This window comes from Bubalus bubalis, chromosome 7, assembly GCF_019923935.1.
Source record: "Bubalus bubalis isolate 160015118507 breed Murrah chromosome 7, NDDB_SH_1, whole genome shotgun sequence".
Classification (NCBI taxonomy): domain Eukaryota; kingdom Metazoa; phylum Chordata; class Mammalia; order Artiodactyla; family Bovidae; genus Bubalus; species Bubalus bubalis.
The window spans coordinates 28,601,435-28,628,148 of NC_059163.1; the positions used below are offsets into that span (position 1 = coordinate 28,601,435).

At 39.6% G+C, this 26,714-nt stretch overlaps 1 long non-coding RNA gene across 2 annotated transcripts in view; it reads left to right on the forward strand.

Annotated features, from left to right (window-relative positions):
* Nucleotides 1-26,714, forward strand: part of LOC102413257 — a 41,998-nt gene that overhangs the window by 14,239 nt on the left and 1,045 nt on the right. For both annotated transcript variants that reach the window (XR_003110566.3, XR_327656.4), the window contains 2 exons: nt 2,427-2,547; nt 18,371-18,431. This is a non-coding gene — a long non-coding RNA (uncharacterized LOC102413257). The remainder of the gene's footprint in view (nt 1-2,426; nt 2,548-18,370; nt 18,432-26,714) is intronic.

Here is a 26,714-nt window from a genome sequence, read left to right on the forward strand (position 1 = left end):
TGAATATATGTGTCAATTTTGGGATAAATTTTATGTCTACAGCATTTAGTCTCCAAATCTGTGAACATGATATTGACATCTTTTCACTTTTTTAGATCTTTTCTTCTATGTTTTATAATTTACAGTACAGAATTCTTATATATATATATATTGCTAAATTTATTAAATATTTTATTGTAAATGATATTTAAATTTTAAATTTATAATTATCTGCTACTGGAATACAGAAAAATAGATTTAAACACATTGACTTTGTATCCTAAAATCTTACTGAATTCACTCATTAGTTCTGGTAAATTTTGTAGTTTTCTAATTCTATTTCTCTTTTTTCTTTTCTTTTTTTCTGTATATTAGATCTTTCATATTTATCTTGTAACTGGAAATTTGTACCCTTTACCAACATCTCTCCACTTTCTCCGCCCACCCACCCAAACCATGGTAGCCACCATTCTACTCTCAGTTTCTCTGAGTTTGGCTTTTTGTAGATTCCATAGGGTAAGTGATATTATACAGTATTTGTCTTACTTTGGCTGACTTATTTCACTTAGCATAATGTTCTTGAGTCCTTCCATGTCACAAATGGCAGAATTTCCTTTCTTTCTTATGGCTGAATAATACTGCAGTGTCTGTGTATATGTACATATATATCACATTATATATCACATTTTTTATCCATTCTTCTGTCAGTGAACACAATCTTAGGCTGTTTCTATATCTTGGCTATTATGAACAATGCTGCAGTGAACAGGGGTTACACAGATATTTCTTTGAGATAGTGATTTCATCTCCTTGGGCAGAACTAGGATTGCTGGATCATATGGTAGTTGTATTTTTAACTTTTTGAGGAGGCTCCAAACTGTTTTACATAGTGGCTGCAGCAATTTACATTCCCACTAATAGTACAAAAGAGTTCTGTTTTCCCAGATCCTCACTAATACTTGTTATCTTTTGTCTTCTTGTAATAACCATTATAGCAGGTGTGAAGTGATAGCTCCCTTGTGGTTCTGATTTGCATTTCCTTGATGATAAGTGTTGTTGACCATCTTTTCATGTATTTTTTGCTATTTGTATCTCTTATTTGGAAAAAAAAATGTTTATTCAAGTTCCCTGCCCATTTTAACATCAAATTATTTATTTTTTTAGTTGTTTGAGTTCCCTGTATATTTTAAATAAAATAAATTGTGTTTAGTTTTTAACTGTTTTTGGCAGAACAGTCACTCCATCATGGCTAGGAAAGGAAAACCTGAAAAGCTTTGTATAAAGAGCTAAGTAGTGTAAACTATTATCTCTAAGATTACTTTATGTTAGTAAAGTTACATAAGATGATATTTAAGGAAAGTCTTCCAGGGTAACTTCATGGGTTGAGAAAGTTAATATGTTCATTCATCTGGGCGTGTACCTAAACATTATTTTTTTCTCTCTGTCCCTTTCAGCCTTTTTAATCTCTCACGTCTTTTTCCCAGATTCTAGGAGGACTGTCACATTGCCTTAACTTAAAACTTGTTAACTTTACTTCTGTCAGTGGCAAGAGATTTTCATTATATGTATAATTATGCTCATTTCATTTTTTTATTCTTACACATTGTATATTGATAATATGCCACACCATGTCATGACTAAGGGTGAGTTTTCCCATAGTCAGCTCTTTTATGCCTTGAATTCTATAACTGTCCAGGGTACAAATATTGAGTTTTACTGAGGAAAGAAAAATTGCTGTGTCATTTTGTAACAGTATTGGCTTCTGTTGGAACCATCTTCAGGTCTTAAGAAACAAAACCACAGTGGATGGCCTTGTAAATGTGGGGATGTAGAAAAGCAGACAGTTACAAGAAAAGGAAAAAACACATTTCTGAAAGGAAGTTGGAAAAAGATAATCTCTAAGTTTAAAGGCAATCTCTAAGTGAAAAGGCATTAATAAAAATTTGAGAGTTCAGGGATTTAAAAGTTTGTTTCTTCAGTAAAATTTTTGAAAGACATCTCCATCTAACCTGAACATCCACTTGTAGAGTGATTTTTTGGTCTAAGGTGATAGTAGAATAAAAAATGTCTAGATTTCTTAAGCTGTCCTTAACACTCTCTGTGATCCAAGACTAGTTATAGGGCAAGTTTATATATAAAAAGGAAAGTCTTCTTTGTGGAAGAGATTATCCTAGGGAAAAAAATTCAGGGCCAAGTTGTAACTTTTTCTTCCGTATTGCATCTCTGAGTATGTTATATCATTTGTTGTTATGCTAGCCTGATAAATAATCGGAGAAGCTGTTTGGGATATAAAACGTTGATACAGAATATTTGAATCTAATCAAATGTACTATAGAATTCTCTATTGACTCAAATCCTAGAATATTAATCTGCTTTTAATAAAACATTGTAAACAAAGTTTTTTTTTTAAACCTTTCAAGTAATTTTCTGTGTTTATTTTTTTTAAGGCAAGAAATGGATTCATTTAGAGAGACACCCATTTTATACGCAGAGTGTGGTCCATTTCAAAAGGTGAGAATGGCCCCAGGAGAAACTCACTCCACAGACAGATATGGGTCATCTCAGAAGGTGAGAGGCTTAATTTCCTGTGTTTCATATTAAGTCTTTGATTATTTAAACAGGCTAGGTCTTACAATTATGTAACTGTCCATATTTGCCTACAAAGTCTTCATTGTCATTTTGGTTAAATGAATGACAAAGTATTATTCGTACATGACTTATGATCTTATATGACCAGATGTCTTGATATTTTTGACAAAATTCCTAAAATCCATTTTTCCTTATAAAAAAGGAGATATTAAACCAACTAGACTGATTCAAGAGATTACCTGAGAAGTATGGTCAAATAAGAAGTCATACTAAGCATTCTGATGTCTTGTATGGATTTATAAGTGCTCCAGAAATTATGTAAAATTCCTGGAGAATCTGATGTGTCTTAATACAACGTTTACTTTGACAAGTACAGTTTCCCTGATAACTTTAAGATCATAAAACAGAACTGGGTAAGGCTTCTGTGAACTGATAGAAAAATTGGATTCAAGCAGAACAATAATACAGGACTGAATAAAATAAGGACCTAAAGATAAGTGCTAAAACTGTATAATTCTTGAAGAAAACTGAGATTCCCAAGGTGTTAGTCTTTATGTTCTTGGATTAGGCAATGGCTCCTTAGATAAGACACCAAAGGACTAACAACCAAAAAAAGTAGACAAACTGGACTTCATTAAAGTGAAAGCCTTTTGTGTTTCAAGGGATATATTAATAAATAAAATGAAAAGACAATCCACATAATGGGAGACAATATTTGCAAATTTATATATGATAAGCATCTAGTATACAGAATATTCAAATAGCTCTTACAACTTAATGATAAAGAGACAAACAATCCAATTAAAAATGGACAAAGTATTCAAAAACACATTTCTTTAAAGAAGATATACAAATGGCCTATAAACACATGAAAAAATGTTCAACAGTGTTATTGTTTTAAGAATATTAAAACTAAAAACTACAATCAGTCAGTTTAGTTGCTCAGTCATGTCCGACTTTTTGCGACCCCATGGACTGTGGCATTCCAGGCTTCCCTGTTCATCACCAACTCCTGGAGCTTGCTCAAACTCAAGTCCATTGAGTCGGTGATGCCATCCAACCATCTCATCCTCTCTCCCCCTTCTCCTGCCTTCAATCTTTCCCAGCATCAGGGTCTTTTCCAATCAGTCAGTTCTTTACATCAGGTGGCCAAAGTAAAGAACCTTCAACTTCAGCATCAGCCTTTCCAATGAATATTCAGGACTGATTTCCTTTAGGACTAACTGATTTGATCTCCTTGCAGACGAAGGGACTCTCAAAAGTCTTCTCCAACACCACAGTTCAAAAGTATCAATTCTTTGGCACTCAGCTTTCTTTATGGTCCAACTCTCATATCCATACATGAATACTGGAAAAACCATAGCCTTGACTAGACAGACCTTTGTTGGCAAAGTAAAGTCCCTGCTTTTTAATATGCTGTCTAGACTGGTCATAACTTTTCTTTCAAGGAGCAAGTGTCTTTTAATTTCATGGCTGCAGTCACCATCTGGAGTGATTTTGGAGCCCCCCAAAATAAAGTCTGTCACTGTTTCCATTCTTTCCCCATCTATTTGCCATGAAGTGATGGGACCAGATGCCATGGTCTTCGTTTTTGAATGTTGAGTTTTAATGTTGAGCTTTTTCACTCTCCTCTCTCACTGTCATCAAGAGGCTCTTCAGTTCCTCTTCACTTTCTGCCATAAGAGTGGTGTCATCTGCATATCTGAGGTTATTGATATTTCTCCTGGAAATCTTGACTCCAGCTTGTGTTTCATCCAGTCCAGCATTTCTCATGATGTACTCTGCATATAAGTTAAATAAGCAGGGTGGCAGTATATAGCCTTGACATACTCCTTCCCAAATTTGGAACCAGTCTGTTGTTCCATGTCCAGTTCTAACTGTTGCTTCTTGACCTGCATATAGATTTCTCAGGAGGCAGGTCAGGTGGTCTGGTATTCCCATCTTTTTAAGAATTTCCTACAGTTTGTTGTGATCCACACAGTCAAAGCCTTTGGTATATTCAATGAGGCAGAAGTAGATGCTTTTCTGGAATTCTTTTGCTTTTTCTACAATACAACGATGTTGGCAATTTGATCTCTGGTTCCTCTGCCTTTTCTAAATCCAGAATAGGCGAATCCAAAAGACAGAAATATTAGTGGTTTCCAGGGACTAGGCAAAGGGAGAAAGGAAGAGTGACTGCAAGTGGGGATGGAGTTTCTTTGGGGGTGATGAAAATATTTTGGAATTAGTGGTGATGGTTGCACAACTTTGTGAACAAATTAAAAACCACCAAAAGTGTGCACTTTAAATGGGTGAATTTTATAGCACAAGAATTTTATGAAGTATATCCCAATAAAACAATAAGTAAAAAAATATTCTTGGGCCCTGCCCTAGAACTATTAAATCAAAATGGGGTACGTGATGGGGGAAGGAGTTGCTATGAATCTGTATTTAACAAACTCTCCAGAAGATTTCTGTGCATACTGTTTGAAAAGTACTCTTTAAAAATACTAGATAACAAAAAAGAGACTCTAGGTGACTCATGTTTGGAATGGAATTTCTGGCTTCTTTCACCAAGGATACAGAGAATAGAGCTCTTTATAGAGTTTCATAATAATAAAATATCAGTCAAGAACAATAATAAAAGCAATGGCTACTATATGTGCTGATGGTTTTCTTCATGGCTCAGTGAGTAAAGAATCATCTGAAGTGCAGAAGACGTAGGAGACAAAGGTTCAGTTCTCAAGAAGATCCCCCAGAGGAGGAAATGACAACCCACTCCAGTTTTCTTGCCTGGAGAATTCCATGGACAGAGGAGCCTGGTGAGCTATGTGCAAAGGGTCACAAAGAGTTGGACATGACTGAGTGACTAAGCACACACACACACCATATGTGCTATGCAGATATAAAAAAAATCATATAACCATTCAGATGACAGCACCCCACATTCTTCAAGTTCTTTCTGTAGACTAAATGGCAGGTAAAACCTTTTATTTGTTTATTTATTTATTTATTTATTTATTTTTGGTCAGTTATTTCTACAGCTCCCTTCAACAATAGTTTGAAATTTCCTTGGTTTGGTCTCTTTGAGTGTTCTTTCTCTCTTTCTCTCCCTGGTAGAAATTTTCTCAATTCAGATCTCCCTGTTTTCAGATATTTTCATTTGTACCAGACTTTGTTTACATCCAATTCGTTCATCCATATACTCAATTTGTATTTGTTGAAAACTTTCACTGTACTAGGAGTTTAACATATAGTGATGAATAGGGCTGGTCAGTTTCTAATCTAGTAGGAGAGGTTAAAATAAAACAGGCAAAGAAACAAGATAGAGTTTGTGATAGATGCTGTGAAGAAAGTAGAGTAAATTTCATAACTTGATAAAAAGAATGTAGACTGGGAATACTTATATTAGAATCAGTTCAGTCGCCCAGTCATGTCCGACTCTTTGCGACCCCATGAATCGAAGCATGCCAGTCCTCCCTGTCCATCACCAACTCCCGGAGTTCACGCAGACTCACATCCATCAAGTCAATGATGCCATCCAACCATCTCATCCTCTATTGTCCCCTTCTCCTCCTGCCCCCAATCCCTCCCAGCATCAGAGTCTTTTCCAATGAGTCAACTCTTCACATGAGGTGGCCAAAGTACTGGAGTTTCAACTTTAGCATCATTCCTTCCAAAGAACTCCCAGGGCCGATCTCCTTCAGAATGGACTGGTTGGATCTCCTTGCAGTCCAAGGGACTCTCAAGAGTCTTCTCCAACATCACAGTTCAAAAGCATCAGTTCTTCGGTGCTCAGCCTTCTTCACAGTCCAACTCTCACATCCATACATGACCACAGGAAAAACCATAGCCTTGACTAGATGGACCTTTATTGGCAAAGTAATGTCTCTGCTTTTGAATATGCTATCTAGGTTGGTCATAACTTTCCTTCCAAGGAGTAAGCATCTTTTAATTTCATGGGTGCAATCACCATCTGCAGTGATTTTGGAGCCCCCCAAAATAAAGTCTGACACTGTTTCCACTCTTTCCCCATCTATTTCCCATGAAGTGATGGGACCAGATGCCATGATCTTTGTATTTTGAATGTTGAGCTTTAAGCCAACTTTTTCACTCTCCACTTTCACTTTCATCAAGAGGCTTTGTAGTTCCTCTTCACTTTCTGCCATAAGGGTGGTGTCACTCTGCATATCTGAGGTTATTGATTAGAATAGTGGGCATCAAAGTGCTAACATTTAAGCTGACACCAAAAGCATAAAAGTGACACAGTCCTGCAACCAATCAAGAGAAGAGGACTCCAAACAGAAAGAGCAATAAGATCAGAGGTAGGAAAGACTGTGTTGTGTGTGTGTGTGTGTGTGTGTGTTTAAAGGGGACACATGTATGCCTACGGCCAACTCATGTTGATGTATGGCAAAAACCATCACAATACTATAAAATAATTATCCTCCAATTAAAATAAATAAATACAAATTTTAAAAAGTTTGGTGATGGCTGGAGTTTGGTTATAGAGGGGAAGATCACTATGAGTGAGGTCAGATAGGTAAACACGTGTCAGGTCATGCAGGAACTTCTAGGCCAGGGTAAAGAGTTTATATTTTATTTTACTTGCACTGAAAGGTCTTTCAAGGATTTTATGTGGCAATAAGATATGATCTGCTTTATGTTTTTACAAACTTTTGGTTCCTACATGGAATCATAGTAGCATAAAATTTGGACACAGAACACAATTTGAAGGCAATTATAACAGTTTATAATGTTGACGAATCAGCGAACTAAAATGGACTGGAATGGGTGAATTTAACTCAGATGACCATTATGTCTATATCGGCGGTGGAGAGTGCCGAGCTGCGACAGCGCAGGAGCAGCCAAGAGGAGCTACCCATGCCTGAGGCCAGGGGCAGCAGCCAGGAGGACCTAGCCCATGCCTGAGGCCAGGGGCAGCAGCCAGGAAGAGCAACCCCACATCCAAGGAGTGGTGGCTGCATGGGCTGGAGGGCCAGAGGACCTGTTCCATATTCAAGGTCAGGAGGGGTGGCAGTGAGGAGTTACCCCTCATGCAAGGTAAGGAGCAGCAGCTGCGCTTTGCTGGAGCAGCCGTGAAGAGATACGCCACGCCCAAGGTAAGGGAAACCCAAGTAAGACGGTAGGTGTTGCAAGAGGGCATCAGAGGGTAGACACACTGAAAGCATAATCCCAGAAAACAACTATCTAATCACACCAGGACCACAGCCTTGTCTAACTCAATGAAACTAAGCCATGCCCTGTGAGGCCACCCAAGACGGGCGGGCATGGTGGAGAAGTCTGACAGAATGTGGTCCACTGGAGAAGGGAATGGCAAACTACTTCAGTATTCTTGCCTTGAGAACCCCATGAACAGTATGAAAAGGCAAAATGATAGGATACTGAAAGAGGAACTCCGCAAATCAATAGGTGCCCAATATGCTACTGGAGATCAGTGGAGAAATAACTCCAGAAAGAATGAAGGGATGGAGCCAAAGCAAAAACAATACCCAGTTGTGGGTGTGACTGGTGATAGAAGCAAGGTCCGATGCTGTAAAGAGCAATATTGCATAGGAACCTGGAATGTCAGGTCCATGAATCAAGACAAATTGGAAGTGGTCAAACAAGAGATGGCAAGAGTGAATGTAGACATTCTAGGACTCAGGAAACTAAAATGGACTGGAATGGGTGAATTTAACTCAAATGACCATTATATCTACTACTGTGGGCAGGAATCCCTCAGAAGAAAAGGAGTAGCCATCATGGTCAACAAGAGTCTGAAATGCAGTACTTGGATGCAATTTCAAAAATGACAGAATGACCTCTGTTCATTTCCAAGGCAAACCATTCAATATCACAATAATCCAAGTCTATGCCCCAACCAGTAACGCTGAAGAAGCTGAGGTTGAATGGTTCTATGAAGACCTCAAAGACCTTTTAGAACTAACACCCAAAAAAGATGTCCTTTTCATTATAGGGGACTGGAATGCAAAAGTAGGAAGTCAAGAAACACCTGGAGTAACAGGCAAATTTGGCCTTGGAATACAGAATGAAGCAGGGCAAAGACTAATAGAGTTTTGCCAAGAAAATGCACTGGTCATAACAAACACCCTCTTCCAACAACACAAGAGAAGACTCTACACATGGATATCACCAGATGGTCAACACCAAAATGAGATTGATTATATTCTTTGTAGCCAAAGATGGAGAAGCTGTATACAGTCAACAAAAACAAGACTAGGAGCTGACTGTGGCTCAGTCAATATTAACTCCTTATTACCAAATTCAGACTTAAATTTAAGAAAGTGGGGAAAACCACTAGACCATTCAGGTATGACCTAAATCAAATCCCTTATGATTATACAGTGGAAGTGAGAAATAGATTTAAGGGACTAGATCTGATAGATAGAGTGCCTGATGAACTATGGAATGAGGTCATGACATTGTACAGGAGACAGGGATCAAGACCATCCCCATGGAAAAGAAATGCAAAAAAGCAAAATAGCTGTCTGGGGAGGCCTTACAAATAGTTGTGAAAAGAAGAGAAGCAAAGAACAAAGGAGAAAAAGAAAGATATAAGCATCTGAATGCAGAGTTCCAAAGAATAGCAAGAAGAGATTAGAAAGCCTTCCTCAGCGATCAATGCAAAGAAATAGAGGAAAACAACAGAATGGGAAAGACTAGAGATCTCTTCAAAAAAATTAGAGATACCAAGGGAACATTTCATGCAAAGATGGGCTCGATAAAGGACAGAAATGGTATGGACCTAACAGAAGCAGAAGATATTAAGAAGAGGTGGCAAGAATACACAGAAGAACTGTACAAAAAAGATCTTGACGACCCAGATAATCACAATGGTGTGATCACTGACCTAGAGCCAGACATCCTGGAATGTGAAGTCAAGTGGGCCTTAGAAAGCATCACTGTGAACAAAGCTAGTGGAGGTGATGGAATTCCAGTGGAGCTATTTCAAATCCTGAAAGATGATGCTGTGAAAGTGCTGCACTCAATATGCCAGCATATTTGGAAAACTCACCAGTGGCCACAGGACTGGAAAAGGTCAGTTTTCATTCTGATCCCAAAGAAAGGCAATGCCAAAGAATGCTCAAACTACCGCACAATTGCACTCATCTCACATGCTAGTAAAGTAATGCTCAAAATTCTCCAAGCCAGGCTTCAGCAATACGTGAACCGTGAACTTCCAGATGTTCAAGCTGGTTTTAGAAAAGGCAGAGGAATCAGAGATCAAATTGCCACCATCCGCTGATTCATAGAAAAAGCAAGAGAGTTCCAGAAAAACATCGATTTCTGCTTTATTGACTATGCCAAAGCCTTTGACTGTGTGGATCACAATAAACTGTGGAAAATTCTTCAAGAGATGGCAATACCAGAGCACCTGACCTGCCTCTTGAGAAGCCTATATGCAGGTCAGGAAGCAACAGTTAGAACTGGACATGGAACAACAGACTGGTTCCAAATAGGAAAAGGAGTATGTCAAGGCTGTATATAGTCACCCTGCTTATTTAACTTCTATGCAGAGTACATCATGAGAAATGCTGGACTGGAAGAAGCACAAGCTGGAATCAAGATTGCTGGGAGAAATATCAATAACCTCAGCTAGGCAGATGACACCACCCTTATGGCAGAAAGTGAAGAGGAACTAAAAAGCCTCTTGATAAAAGTGAAAGTGCAGAGTGGAAAAGTTGGCTTAAAGCTCAACATTCAGAAAACGAAGATCATGGCATCCAGTCCCATCCCTTCATTGGAAATAGATGGGGAAACAGTGGAAACAGTGTCAGACTTTATTTTTGGGGGCTCCAAAATCACTGCAGATGGTGACTGCAGCCATGAAATTAAAAGACGCTTACTCCTTGGAAGAAAAGTTATTGAAAAGCAGAGACATTACTTTGCCAACAAAGGTCCGTCTAGTCAAGGCTATGGTTTTTCCAGTGGTCATGCATGGATGTGAGAGTTGGACTGTGAAGAAAGTTGAGTGCAGAAGAATTGATGCTTTTGAACTGTGATGTTGGAGAAGACTCTTGAGCGTCCCTTGGGCTGCAAGGAGATCCAACCAGTCCATTTTGAAGAAGATCAGCCCTGGGATCTTTGGAAGGAGTGATGCTGAAGCTGAAACTCCAGTACTTTGGCCACCTCATACGAAGAGTTGACTCATTGGAAAAGACTCTGATGCTGGGAGGGATTGGGGGCAGGAGGAGAAGGGGATGACAGAGGATGAGATGGCTGGATGGCATCACTGACTCGATGGACGTGGGTCTGAGTGCACTCCGGGAGTTGATGATGGACAGGGAGGCCTGGCGTGCTGTGATTCATGGGGTCACAAAGAGTTGGACACCACTGCGTGACTGAACTGAACTGATAACAGTTTATGTAAAAGATAGGCAAATTATCATCTATGGGCCTGCCTCCTGTTTTTTTAAATAAAGTTTTATTTAAACACTGTCAACAGTGACTTTTTGCATATTATCTACATCTATTTTCCAACTACCATGGCAATATTTGAATAATTGTGATAGGGACTATATGACCTGCAAAGCAGAAATATGTACTGTTTTGTCCTTTATAGAAAAAGTTTATCAATGCCTGGTCTAGGTGAGAAATCTTGATGGGTAGACTAGGACGTTATCAGTGGAGATGTAGAAATGTCAGAAGATAATATATGCTTCATGTGTATACTTTATGAGTTGGATACAGCCAACTAAAGTGAAGAAGAACTAAAGGAAGCTCTTGTTTAAGGTGAAAGAGGAGAGTGAAAAAAACTGTCTTACAACTCAATATTCAAAAAATGAAGATCATAGCATCTGGTGCTATCACTTCATAGCAAATAGATCTGGAAAATGTGAAAACAGTATTAGATTTCATTTTCTTGGGCTTTAAAATCAACCCAGACCATGACTGCAGCTGTGAAATTAAAGGATGCTTGCTCCTTGGAAGAACAGCTATGACAAACCTAGACAGTGTATTAAAAAACAGACATCACTTTGCCTACAAAGGTCCATCTAGTCAAAGCTATGGTTTTTCCACTACTCATGTATGAATGTGAGAGTTGGGTCATAAAGAAGGCTGAGAGCCGAAGAATTGATGCTTCTGAATTGTGGCAATGGAGGACTCTTGAGGGTCCCTTGGACTGCAAGGAGATCTAATCAGTCCATCCCAAAGGAAATCAGTCCTGAATATTCATTGGGAGGACTGATGCTGAAGCTGAAGCTCCAATACTTTGGCCACCTAACATGAAGAGATGACTCATTGGAAAAGTTCCGGATGCTGGGAAAGGAGAAGGGGACAAAAGAAGATGAGATGGTTGGGTGGCGTCACTGAATCAATGAACATTGAGTTTGAGCAAACTCAGGGAGATAGTGAAGGACAGGGAAGCCTGGCATTCTGCAGTCCATGGGGTCACAAAGAGTTAAAAATGACTTAGCGAATGAACAAACAAAAATTCAAGAATTATTCCTAGTTGTTTAATGAAAATAATTGAGTGTATTGAGATGCCATTTATTGATATGTAAAAGACTGAGGAAGGAACATGTTTAGATAGTAGTAAAATTAAGAATTCTCTCTGAAGCAGAAAAAATTGAAATACCTGCGAAATATCCAAATGGAATTGTCAAGGAGGTAGCTGTATATCAGTGTGGAACTCAGGGGAGTTGTCTGTGCTGTAAATGTTGTGTGGGAGACATCAGCACAGAGAACTACGTATGGAATCTACCTGGTGAGAGATATGGAAAGAAGTCATGGTCTAGAACAGTGCCTTGAGGACCTCAATGTACAGTGGTCTCAGGTGTCAAAGTACTGGATTTATCCTCGTGTTTTTTGTTTTGTTTTTTAACTTTAAACACTTATTTATTTTTGGCTGCACCACTTGGTTTGTGGGATATTTAGTCCCCTGACCAGGGATCAAACCTGGGCCCTTGGCAGTGAAAGCATGGTGTTCTAAATGATGGACCACCAGGGAATTCCTTTATCCTTATTATTTAAGTCATTTCCTTCTTTCTGCATTACCCAACCTTTCTCATCTTCTCTAGGATCTGGCACATTATCATATCAATTTTTAAGTAATTTTTATAATATCCTGCAAAACAAATGCTACTATTCTCTATAAACATAGAAGGCAGAAAAAAAAAAAAAAAAACCCAGAGTGATCCTAACATCTTGCTGAAGATAATAATGTCATTAGTTACAAAGAACAAATCACAATATAAGCAAAAAATAAATGTATTAAAAAGATAATGGAAGGTAACAAAATTTCTAGCAGGATCAGAAGATGTTCATCAAGAAGAATATCCGAAACACACAGCAGCATGGGGCTGATGAAGACAACCCAAGCTTCCTCTCTGGTCACAGACACCATGGCTTTCATCACTGCCACCCGCTTGCCATGCTGAACAGTGGATGCTTTTATGAAAACTGCTGCAGCTGAAGCAAGATATGTCTGCTTTCACTGCCCCTACGTGTTGCTTGGGTTACAGTGCCTCCTCTAGCTGGATTTCACCACAAAGCACCTAGTTCATGAGGTGCTGAAACCTACTGAGGACTTCTGATAACATTTCCTGAAGCATCTATTTAAATGCAAAAGAAATTCCATTGAGAAGACAAAGTGGGTTTCCCCTGTTTCTTATCACCTGTTGGTACACGCATGATAATAGTATCTCAAGTATGAACACTAATTTTGTAGCAAGTCAAAAAATTAGTCTTGCTTGTCATGGGGGACAGCGTTTTACTCAGCCTTAGATAGACAGTTAAGAGAGTCAGACTCAAAACTTCCCTAGTGGTCCAATAGCTAAGACTCCACTCTCCCAATGTAGGGGGCCCACGTTTGAAATCTATTCAGGGAACTAGGTCCCACATGCCACAACTAACAGTTCCCACAGAACTAAAAAAAAAAAAAAAAGATCCTACATGCTATGAGCTTCCCAGATGGTGCTAGTGGCAAAGAACCTGCCTGCCAATGCAAGAGACATAGATACACGAGTTCAATCCCTAGGTTGGGAAGATCCCCTGGAAGAGGGCATGGAAACCCACTCCAGTATTCTTATCTGGAGAATCCCATGGACAGAAGAGCCTGGTGGGTTACAGCCCACAGGGTCACAAAGAGTCAGGCAAGACCAAAGCAACTGAGCATGCACGCACCCACATACCCACAACAAAGACTGAAGATCACTTGTGCCACAACTAAAACCTGGAGCAGTTAAATAAATAAACATTTTTAAGAAGAGTATCATACTCAACAGACATTCACGTGCCTTTTCCCAGACTTCTTTTTCAGTTTAGTGAGGCATTGGGATCATGGGATCTTATAACTCTTCTAGCTGTTTGATTGGTTACAGTCCATAGGGTTGCAAAGAGTCAGACAGGACTTAGAAACTAAATAGCCACAGCAGCCAGGCAACTGTTAGCCAGCAACTTTTTAACAGATGTTTTAAATCATGAATCTCTAACTAAGCAGTTATCCAAGATTTCTATTAACACTTCCATGAGTCATTTAACATTTTGATGTCTTATTTGCCTTGTGAATAGACAACATTCATTTCATGTATTGAAAGTACAGTAACCTTTGTCATGAATTTCCTTTCAATATACCCTACTATGGAGAAGGCAACGGCACCCCACTCCAGTACTCTTGCCTGGAGAAATCCCATGGGCAGAGGAGCCTGGTGGGCTGCAGTCCATGGGGTCGCACAGAGTCGGACACAACTGAGCGACTTCACTTTCACTTTTCATTTTCATGCATTGGAGAAGGAAATGGCAACCCACTCCAGTCTTCTTGCCTGGAGAATCCCGGGGACAGGGGAGCCTGGTGGGCTGCCGTCTATGGGGTCGCACAGAGTTGGACACGACTGATGCGACTTAGAGCAGCAGTAGCAGTATACCCTACTATCCACAGGTAATGCTGCTGCTGCTGCTGCTGCTAAGTCGAGTCAGTCATGTCCAACTCTATGCGACCCCATAGATGGCAGCCCACAAGGTTCCTCCGTCCCTGGGATTCTCCAGGCAAGAATACTGGAGTGGGTTGCCATTTCCTCCTCCAGTGCATGAAAGTGAAAAGTGAAAGTGAAGTTGCTCAGTCGTGTCTGACTCTTCCCGACCCCATGGACTGTAGCCCACCAGGCTCCTCCATCCATGGAATCCACAGGTAATGAAGCTTCCTTAATTAAAAACTGTTTAGACTCAATTTGAGGGGCCTTCTATAAAGATACTCAAGATAGAATTATTAATACTTTTCCCTTCTCACCTCTAACTTCTAGCAGCCAATGTGATTAATTTTTCCTTAGACTACTCTGGTGATATGGTATCAGGACCTTAGAAAAGATAAAAATAGTCTTGTCAATGTCATTACAGTTCACGTTGAATGCCCTTGCAATGAGATACCCATGGACATCTCTTCCTTTAATGTTACAATTTTATAATTTCTTCAAAGAATTACAGTTTCTCTGTAATGTACCCTCCATTGAAAAACACCAGGACTCAAACCACAAAGGTCTTTTGTTGCTAATTTATTAATGCATTTATTATACAAACATTTTTGATTGCTATCTTTGTATGAGAATCAAGACTCTTCTCTCATAATTTTAATGATAGGAGGGGCAAAATCAGGAAAGGTCCTTCTGTTTGCTTTTTAACTGATAGAGGCATATCAGTTAAAGAAAAGACTTTAGTAGTTCAGAGTCTAGTTTGTCATTAGGAGACTAAAGCTTTTCTATCCCTATGGCACCTTTCTAACTGTTTCTTAGTTCTAAACAGTGGTTCCTTAGATAACTAAGTTCCTTTGTGGAGTTAGCAGAGACACAAGTATGCCACTGGATTTTGGTCTTTCAAGGACTGAGTATATGTAGACTTCACTTAGGGAAGGAACCCTGGCTACCCACAACCCTCAAAGCTTTTAATGTGGAAGGCATGCCTTCAACACGCTGTCATGACTTGAGAACCTATAACCAAGATATGAGCTGAGATCCCAGGACTGATTTTGTGGTCTTCTTTAGTTCCTATTTTAAGGGTATAATACTACTTCCCTCTCTTGCTTCTCCCAGTTTCTAATTACTCCCACCAAAGAACAGAGTGATGGGATGGTCACTCACATTCTCAGTTCATGTATGTCTCCACAGAAGCACTTAGCTGCTTCTAGCATCTGATCTCATATTTTCTTAGTGAACTTTATCTACCAGAATCTGCTTTGTTGCTCCTCTCTCCACTATCCTCAGAAACAGCTTTTTCAGTATCCACTCCTAGGAGGTTTCTATTTCTCCCTGACATTTGGTGGGTATTTTAAGAATTAAATATACATAGCATAGCATAGCATCCTTTCTTTTGTTCACTTTCTTTCTCTTCCATTTTCTTTCCTTCCCTTCTCCAAATTCTAAATATCCATTCAATAATCTTTAATACACAGGCCAGAGTCTCAGAGGTATTGATAATCTTTGGTCACTGAAAAACATCTATCAGTTCAGTTCAGTCACTCAGTCATGTCCGACTCTGCAACCTCATGGACAGCAGTACGCCAGAAAATCTTCGGTCACTGAACAACTTCTATAGGAAGACATTTTCAACAGATTTGCATCAGTGTCTTTCTCATTTTATTATTCTGCCTGTATTTCTCTAGGATGATTGAACCAGTGAAGTTGCTCAGTCATGTCCGACTCTTTGTGACCCTAGGGTCTGTAGCCTACCAGTCTCCTCCATCCATAGAATTTTCCAGGCAAGAGTATTGGAGCGGGTTGCCATTTCCTTCTCCAGGGGATCCTCCCAACCCAGGGATTGAACCCAGGTCTCCCACATTACAGTCAGACACTTTACTGTCTAAGCTACCAGGGAAGATTGAGCCCCTATCTGAAAGATATAATTCTGTAACTAAAAGTACAGGTTTTGATACTTCGGCAATTCTGCCATGAACGTTAAGACCTATCCAATTACTGAGCCTGAACTATAGCCCAAACTTCATAGAAGACTACCTAAAAGCTAAGAAAAAGCTGAGGCTTCTAGATAGAGAAAAATTTCCTCTTTTGGGTTTGTTTTTAAAATTTGGTGATCACTGGTCCTGACTTACAGGTTAGCCTAGGGATCTTCCTCCCCTGACATGTTGGACAGTTCCCACAAAACCTAGTCTCCTTATCTTTCAAATATATATTCCTCTAATGGCTCTGATGCAGGAAGAAAGGTGGTTTAAGAGCTGCCCCATCATCTATAGTTGGTACTGTGAAGACCAGCAGATATATGAAGGGTCAATATGACCTTTTGCTTCTCTCAGTTCATAGAATCTCTTATGTCACCGTGTGGCAGCCATGGGAAGGATGCTCCCACTGATGCTACCAACAGATAGTATATCTGAGATGGGGAGATGCAACTCCTCTCTTATGCCTGAGACATCATGTGAGCCCCTGTAATACACACTGTTGAAAATCTTAAACATAAGCATCAAGGCTATAATAAGTTAGGTAAACATTTGGCATGTTAGATCCTATTAAGTTATAAAATCTGCTATTCCCTAGAAATGACTGATGAATTTACATCATCCTTCACCCCTAAACCATTTTCAGGTGTGTTTGTCTCCAGGCAGTTCAGTTGCCCTGGTTATATTTGATTTATCAGGATTCAGAACAGCACTGTATAAAGATAATGTGCTGTGGCAGTGTGTTTCATGCTAGCCTTTTGTCTTGTTCTTCCTCAATGTCTAGGCAAACAGTTTACCTTGTACAAGGAGTCAAAAAGCACCAGAACTTATCATTAAGACAGCCTCATTCACTTCTTTCTTTGTCCCTTCTTATCTCAGCAAGACCTACCTGAGGTGCTGGTCCACTTAGCTCTAAGGCTGGTACCAGACTTCATCCTGGCCCAGTGCCTGTTGGTTGATGGCTCTTTCATGTACACTACAGTGGCCCATGTCAAGACGGGGTGGTAAAAGCCCTCTTCCTCTATGGTGGACATGCTTAGAGGGCGACTTTCCATGAACTTCATTCCAGCCATCTTCAGAGGGGAGACATTTCCCTGCAGTCCCGTAGCTGATGTGATTTAAATGTTGAATTTTACAATGAAAAAATTGTTTCATGTCCATGTCCAACAATGAGTATTTTTGGCTTCAATGTCTGACTTAAGGATTCATTTGTTACTCATCAACATATCCAGTATTGGGGTTTGTAGAAAACTCCTGACACTTAGTGAGAGAGGTAAGGATGACCTATCTGTTGACTTTGTAGTATGAGATGCTGCAGTGTCAAATCATAGAGCCCCAATTAAAAACAACTTTAATGCCTAATTGCACATTTCCACGTCTGTGATCAGTCATTTCTGAGAGAGTTTTCACCAATCTGATTGCCTTGATCATATTGATACCTGTAATATATATTTTAGCATTTAATGTTTTGATACATATTAAAATTGTGAATTGGCTCCAAATCTATTTAAGCATTCTTTTGAATCATGGAAACCTGAAATGATACCACTGGATATGAGCTAATAGGAGATTTGCATGTTCAGTCTCTTAGTCATGTCCGACTCTTTGTAACCCCATGGAGTGTAACCTGTCAGGTTCTCCCATTCATATAATTTTCAAGGAAAGAACACTGGAGTGTGCTGCCATTTCCTACTCCAAATTAGGAGTTTTACAAATCTATTAAAGGTGCATAGTATATTGGGGAAATGAAAAAAGATAGACAGAGCAGAGTTAGTATATAAAAACATCTTACAGAATTTTTGATCTTTCTATTATTGTGATTGAATGTAGAAATAAAGTTCTATGATGATGCTATAATTCATCTATCATTTCTCTGAATGCTGGTTACAAAGACATTCCTTGCTTGTATTTTTTTAGATCATTTGATGGCCATATTGACTAAAGCAGAAGGTGCTTGTCCCTGGCAACGGTTGCTGATGTGAGTAAAATTAGTCTTAACTATCCTTGTGCTGCTGGGATACATGATACTGGTTAACAGTCTACAAAAATAACAGGATGTGGTGTAACATGACGCACTAAATCCTCTGCCAAATCAGTTTTTTTGTTTTTCTCAACTACCTTCCTCTTTTCATCTGACATTTGACCTGGTTGTGCCTTCCTTACCTCTATTCATGAAATCTAAACCTCTCACTAGGTCAACACTAGAAAGATTGTCACAACTGGTGTTCTGTTCAAAACCTCTTACTCTAAATACAGGTGAGAAAGACTTTTGTTATCTAAATATCTGCTGCAGAGTAAGCCCAGCGTCTTGGATCTTCTGATCCTCCTCTTTGCTCTTTCTTTCATTATCCCACCACTCACTAGCCCCATTCTACTCTTACTATATGAACAATAGTTAATATTTGATGATAACTTCTTTGTGCCAATACAATTTATGAATTATCTTCATTTAATCCTCTCCTCAAGAATTCATGTAGTTCCTTTAGGGGTGAGTGTCAGACTTTATTTTTTGGGGCTCCAAAATCACTGCAGATGGTGATTGCAGCCATGAAATTAAAACACACTTACTCCTTGAAGGAAAAGTTATGACCAACCTAGATAGCATATTAAAAAGCAGAGACATTACTTTGCCAACAAATTTCCATCTAGTCAAGGCTATGGTTTTTCCAGTGGTCATGTATGGATGTGGGAGTTGGACTGTGAAGAAAGCTGAGCTGAAGAATTGATGCTTTTGAACTGTGGTGTTGAAGACTCTTGAGAGTCCCTTGGACTGCAAGGAGGTCCAGCCAGTCCGTCCTAAAGGAGATCAGTCCTGGGTGTTCATTGGAAGGATTGATGCTAAAGCTGAAACTCCAATCCTTTGGCTACCTCATGCAAAGAGTTGACTCATTGGAAAAGACTCTGATGCTGGGAGGGATTGGGGGCAGGAGGAGAAAGAAGGGGATGATAGAGGATGAGATGGTTGGATGACATCACCGACTCAATGGACATGAGTTTGAGTAATCTCCAGGAGTTGGTAATGGACAGGGAGGCCTGGCGTGCTGCAATTCATGGAGTTGCACAGAGTTGGACACGACTGAGCGACTGAACTGACTGACTGACTGTATACAGATTTGAAGAGGTTGAGTGAATTGACTAAAGTCACACAGGAATGTGGTAGAACTGGAGTTCAGGATCAGACTGTCTGACAGCAGAGTCAATACAGGTAACATTACCTGATAGTCTTCCTTGTCTCTCCTAAGGTTCAGTTTGCGTATACACAACCTTGCCTGCCAAGGAGGATGGGACCTGACCATTTCCAATGGCAGGCAGATGTGCCAAAGAGGCCACTGTGAACATTTCATGCTCTCGAAACCTATCCCCATCCACTCCTCCATGTCTGTCTCGCTGTCTCTTCTTTTTCTATGCCATTCATTCATTCCTCAAATATTTATTGAGATTCTACCAAGAAATTCTCCTATTACTGAAGATACAGCAATAGGCCAAAGTTTCCCTCTCAAGAACAGTCACTATTGAGAGTGACAGTTGACAAATTATATATATGTATAAGGCGATGGCACCCCACTCCAGTACTCTTGCCTGGAAAATCCCATAGACGGAGGAGCCTGGTGGGCTGCAGTCCGCGAAGAATCGGACACGACTGAGCGACTTCACTTTCACTTTTCGCTTTCCTGCATTGGAGAAGGAAATGGCAACCCACTCCAGTGTTCTTGCCTGGAGAATCCCAGGGATGGCAGGGCCTGGTGGGCTGCTGTCTATGGGGATGCACAGAGTCAGACACTACTGAAGCAACTTAGCAGCAGTAGCATACATACATATATATTAATATATTAATGTAAAAAAATATATACACAATCGACAAGTTTATATATATATACACACAATATACATAATGTATATATATACAAATTATACAGAGTGATTTAAGAAGGACTCTATCATAACTATATTTCAGCAAAACACTGAAAGAAGTGACAGACAAATTTTGCTAGTTTTAGGAGAAATAGTACTCCAGGCAGAGAGACTATCAGGAGCAAAGATCCTAAGACAGGAGTTCTATGACATATTTAAGGATCAGCATGGCTGTAATTACTAGTAAAAGCAGTTTGAGATGGTGAGGTTGAAAGGTTTGTGCATTGTAGGGTATGAGAACTTTAAATTTGCTCTAGCTGAATTATAAGGGCATTTAGAAGATTTTTTAACAGAGGAGTTAAATTACTTGTCTTTTTCAGGGTTTACCATGCACAGTGTGAACTAGAACAAACAAAGATGAAAGGAGCCCAGTGCATAGGATTTTACAACAGTTCAGGCACAAGATAATGATGCTTCCATTTGTAGTGGAAGCCTTGAAGCTGGTGAAAAGTCATTAGGTAAAGATGTCTTTGAAAGGTAGAGCTGACAGGACTTGCTAGTGAATTGACTGTGTGGCAAGAAATACATGATGTACTAAGGATGGCTCTGAGATTAGCTTGATCAAGTGGAAGCATGGAGTTACCATCACAGAGACAGGGAAACTCAAGGAGAAGACTGGATGGGAAGTGGCTTGGGATTTAAAGTTTTATGTTGATCTTTCTAAGGTTAGAAATTCCAATTTGATCACGCAAGTAAAGATGTAAAGTATTGAACACCTGCATATAGTCATATCTAGTTCAACAGAGAAGTTTGGCTTCAGTTCAGTTCAGTTCAGTAGCTCAGTCGTGTCTGACTCTTTGCGACGCCATGAATCGCAGCACGCCAGGCCTCCCTGTCCATCACCAACTCCCAGAGTTCACTCAAACTCATGTCCATTGAGTTGGTGATGCCATCCAGCCATCTCAACCTCTGTCATCCCCTTCTCCTCCTGTCCCCAGTCCCTCCCAGCATCACAGTCTTTTCCAATGAGTCAACTCTTCGCATGAGGTGGCCAAAGTACTGGAGTTTCAACTTTAGCATCATTCCTTCCAAAGAAATCCCAGGGCTGATCTCCTTCAGAATGGACTGGTTGGATCTCCTTGCAGTTCAAGGGACTCTCAAGAGTCTTCTTCAGCACCACAGTTAAAAAGAATCAATTCTTCAGTGCTCAGCTTTCTTCACAGTCCAACTCTCACATCCATACATGACCACTGGAAAAACCATAGCCTTGACCAGACAGACCTTTGTTGGCAAAGTAATGTCTCTGCTTTTGAATATGCTATCTAGGTTGGTCATAACTTTCCTTCCAAGGAGTAAGTGTGTTTTAATTTCATGGCTGCAGTCACCATCTGCAGTGATTTTGGAGCCCTGCAAAATAAAGCTTGACACTGTTTCCCCATCTATTTCCCATGAAGTGATGGGACCAGATGCCATGATTTATATAAATTTGGGAGTGATTATCACAGGATAGCATTTACAGTTAAAGAACTGGATTGGGTCACTCATGGAAATGAGTATAGAATAAAGAAGAGAGGCGCTCCCTTAATAGTTCTATTAATGTATCTTCACTGCACATCAGAATTTCCATGGGACTTTAAAATATATACGCATACCAGAGTCCTAACAAAAACTCATCAAATCAAGATTTTTGTGAGTAGAACCCAGGAATCTACATTATCAATAAACTTCCCTAGGTGTTTGGGAATTAGAACTATAAGCATCTGTTTATGTTACATTAGGAATTACTTTTTAATGCTAAAAAGATACTTCTTTCCATATAAACTGCCATCTACTCAAATGTAAGCTATGGTTTTCCCTCACCATAAGTGTTCTACTCATTTTTTGCACAGTTAGCTCATACAATATTTTCAAAGAATAAGTCTTCAGTGCCATCATATTGTTCTCGAAGGCAACAGTCCATAGCATGGCTTCAAAGATCCTTTCTGGTGTTGGCCATCTGTCTTTCCACATCATAAGGCATCAGTTCCCTACCTCCTACCCCCTTCACAAGGCACTGCAACCAAACACTGGCTTTCCTCAGTCCCAAGTACACATCCACTTCCTCTTGCCCCTTGGTTTTGCACTTGCTGAATCCTCTGATGACTCTTTTTTTCCCTTCTTTAACCTAACGAACTCTTACTCATCTGTTGACCTCATCTCAATCATCATTTCCTTAGGGAAGGCTTCTCTAACTTTTCTGACTAAGCCAAATCTCCCCATGGTAGTAGGTTATGAAGTAAACATAGGAAATTACAATCAGCATTTTTTTAAAAAAGGAAATAGAATGGGAACAAAAATGTCAGAGTGGGTTGCACATGGTAAGGTAAGTATTGTCTTATAAACTTTTGTTTCTTGTACATGCAGAAGAAGATGCATTTTCCTTACAATACTTTAACAGTTGCAATATGTTGTGTGTGTTATTAGTAGCTTCAGTTCAGTTCAGTTGCTCAGTGGTGTCCGACTCTTTGTGACCCAATGAACTGCAGCACGCCAGGCCTCCCTGTCGATTACCAACTCCCGGAGTTCACCCAAACTCATGTCCATTGAGTCAGTGATGCCAGCCAATCATCTCATCCTTTGTCGTCCCCTTCTCCTCCTGCACTCAATCTTTCCCAGCATCAGGGTCTTTTCAAATGAGTCAGCCCTTCACATGAAGTGGCCAAGGTATTGGAGTTTCAGCTTCAACATCAGTCCTTCCAATAACAGCCAGGACTGATCTCCTTTGGGATGGACTCCTTTGGGATCTTGCAGTTCAAGGGACTCTCAAGAGTCTTCTCCAACACCACAATTCAAAAACATCAATTCTTCAGCTCTCAGCTTTCTTTATAGTCCAAATCTCACATCCATACATGACTACAGGAAAAACTATAGCCTTGAGTAGATTGACTTTTGTTGACAAAGTAATGTCTCTGCTTTTTAATATGCTGTCTAGGTTGGTCATAACTTTTCTTTCAAGGAGTAAGCGTCTTTTAATTTCATGGCTGCAATCTTTTTGGGGTGGAGGGGCTTTATTACTAGCTTGGAGAAGGCAATGGCAACCCACTCCAGTACTCTTGCCTGGAAAATCCCATGGATGGAGGAGCCTGGCAGGCTGCAGTCCAATGGGTCACTAAGAGTCGGATACGACTGAGTGGCTTCACTTTCACTTTTCACTTTCATGCATTGGAGGAGGAAATGGCAACCCACTCCAGTGTTCTTGCCTGGAGAATCCCAGGGATGGCAGGGCCTGGTAGGCTGCCATCTATGGGGATGCACAGAGTTGGACACTACTGAAGCAACTTAACAGCATTACTAGCTTGCTGACTGACAAACTGTAAGTCTCATGACTGTGTCCCAAGTCCCAAAGTGTCTTGAAAGACTGTGTCTGCTTGGCTTTCATTTTATCCATTGTCCTTGATCAAATGGCTAGCCCTTATGTGAGCAATCAAAGTACATTTGTGGGAAGGAAGGAGAAAAGAAGACAGATGTGGGAATTGATATTAGAAGTGGGGTAAGCTGGAACTGTCACACTTTGTAGTATGACCGTAACTAACTGCCAAGGCAAATTCTGTAGGCTTGTTGATCTCATATGTGAAAACCATAATATGTCTCATAATGTTTATTTATTTTTTTAATGTTTAAATAAACAATGAAACACCTTCATTTACAAGTATAAAGTGAAATGGGAAGCTCAGCAAATCTGATATTGTTGTAGATTACATTGTTTCTTAAGAGGAGATTTAGAAACCCAAGTCTTCCTGAGAACTGCAGTTAAGATTTTTTTTTTTTTTTTTTACTTTGGAAATTTATGGAAAATTTAAAGATAATATCAGGCATAATGAATGGGTGCCTTATTTCTGCCTGGGAATAATTTTTTCTTCCCTTTGAGATCTCTTTTACTCACCCCTATAATCACTGTTTCCAGCTTTCCTACTCAGTTATAATTTATCTGTAATCAACCAAACTAACTTCCTGAGAAAAGGGAATTTATTTGCTGTTTAACTAAATATTTCAGTTAAGAGTTAGTGTCAAGTCTAGCCGAACCCAGGACCCAACCACTATCAGTCACCAAGCCTGGTTTCTTGGCCCCACCTTCCTGGTGCTGGCTCCATTCTTGGGTTCCATGTACTTACAAGTTGATGGCCAGGTGATTTCAGTTCCTCTATCTTCTTAATTTCATCCAGTGTATTTCCCAGCAAAATTTCCCTTTTGTTCCATTAAGGTTCAAATATGGCCCTGAGTCAATCATTTTGTGCAGAAGAACGTGAATTCTGATTGACCAGGTCTGAGTCACATGCCTAGAGTGGATTCAACTTTCATAAAGTACATGGACTGAGAATGGGGGTTGGAGGGGGGTTGAAGTGGTTTCTTGGAGGGAAATCAAGGTCTGGTTATCAGAAGGAAAGTGAATAAAGGCAATAGCAACCATTAAGCACCCTATCTACCATGACTCCTCCCTCTCATTTTCAGCAAATTATCTTCATTTTTACCTCAAGAGACCATACAGTTAACTGCGATTTTCTCATCTCTCATCTAGCTGTACCAGCCTCTACCCTTACTTTATTTCCTGTCATAGCAGGGCTTTGGTATCTGAAACACCATCCACGTGGGTAATTATTAACTTGAATCCTGTTCTTTAAGTTCTCTGGGACTTTACTTCATCAGTTATCTTATTTCTCCAATTTATTTACTCCTTGCTTTTCTCACATAAATCTATTCAAAGTTCCATCTTTACCAAAACTCCTCTTGACCTTACAACTCCCTTTGGTCATCAGCCAGTCTTGCTCCTTCCCTCATAACCAGATTTATAAATGTTTTTTTCTCTATTAATTTCTCTTTCATTTGCTCCTAATTTTATGACAATATGACTTCTGTCTTTATTAAAATTGCTATGGTTAACATTACCAATAGCCTTAAAAGGGAACCAAGACATTTCCTTTTAATCTCTCTCATTTAGTTTTTATTGACCTCTCAGAAGAAACAAACACCAACGTATGCTTTTTAAATCTCCTCTCCTGCATATTTCCACTTCCACTGCCATTCAGGATTCTATCATCCCTCCCCAAATATTTCTACAGTTTTCTACACATGATTTTCTTGCAAACAACTCTCCTTCCTTGAGTACAGCTGACTGCCATCACCAGTTAAAATTAAAGAACTAAATGTGATCATCTTACTTCCTTTTTAAAACCTTGTATCAAAACCCACAAGATTAAACAGCTTTCTACCCTACAATTAGATCAAGGTGTCAACTGTGATCAGTGGTGAGATGAGGCAGAGTAATTTGTTACCGATAAAATATCTAATACTGATAAAATATCTAGTTTTCTCTCTTTTTGCCCTTTTACTTTTGAATTAAAAATATATCTCAAAAAATAGATGTCAAGATGATAATTTTATTAAAAAACTAACTCCCTTATTTGCATTCTAATATACTACCATAAAGAAGTCTGAGTGCAGAAGAACTAATGCTTTTGAAGTGGTACTGGAAAAGACTCTTGAGAGTCCTTTGGACAACAAGGATATCAAACTAGTCAATCCTAAAGGAAATTAATCTTGAATATTCATTGGAAGGTTGATGCTGAAGCTGAAACTACAATACTTGGGCCACCTGATGCAAAATGCCAAGTCATTGAAGAAGACCCTGATGCTGGGAAAGATAGAAGGTAAAAGGAGAAGAGGCCAGCAGAAGATGAGATGGTTAGATAGCATCACCAACTCAATGGACATGAATTTGAGCAAACTCCAGGAGATAGTAAATGAGAAGGGAGCCTGGTGTGCATGGGTCATAAAGAGTTAAATACAACTTAGTGACTGAACAACAATAAAATACTACCTTAACTGGAAGAGAACTAGGAGAATATATAGTCAAAGTACTAGAGCTTATAGATAACTTTTCTTATATTCATGAGTGTATCTTATATATATAAGCATCATCTATTAGTTAAGGCAGAAAAAAAAAAAAAGTTTGAAAACCCACAGCTTAGCATACAAAGTCCTTCAAAATCTGAACCTTCTTCTCTTAGTTTTCTCCACTGTCCCTGCTAATACCCTAGCCACACCAAAAAATTTTTTTAACAGTTCCTAAGTTCCTAAGATGTTGTACGTTCTCCCATGACACTGTTGATCCCTGCTATCATCAATGCACTCACATCACAAACTCCTACTTACCCCTTGAGATTCCCTTTAAATGTCACTTCCTCCATGATGCTTTCTTAGCCTCTCATGAGGTGTCTCCCTTCTGCTAGGAAGGCAGGAATCTGTGAGCCACAGGACAAGAGAAACTGAAGAATTAGTAGTACATTCTCAGTTTCCATGCATTTGGCCTCACCAAGTTGAAAGCACAACTTAGTGGTGGGCCAGCTGATATGGGAAAGACTAGAAACTGAAC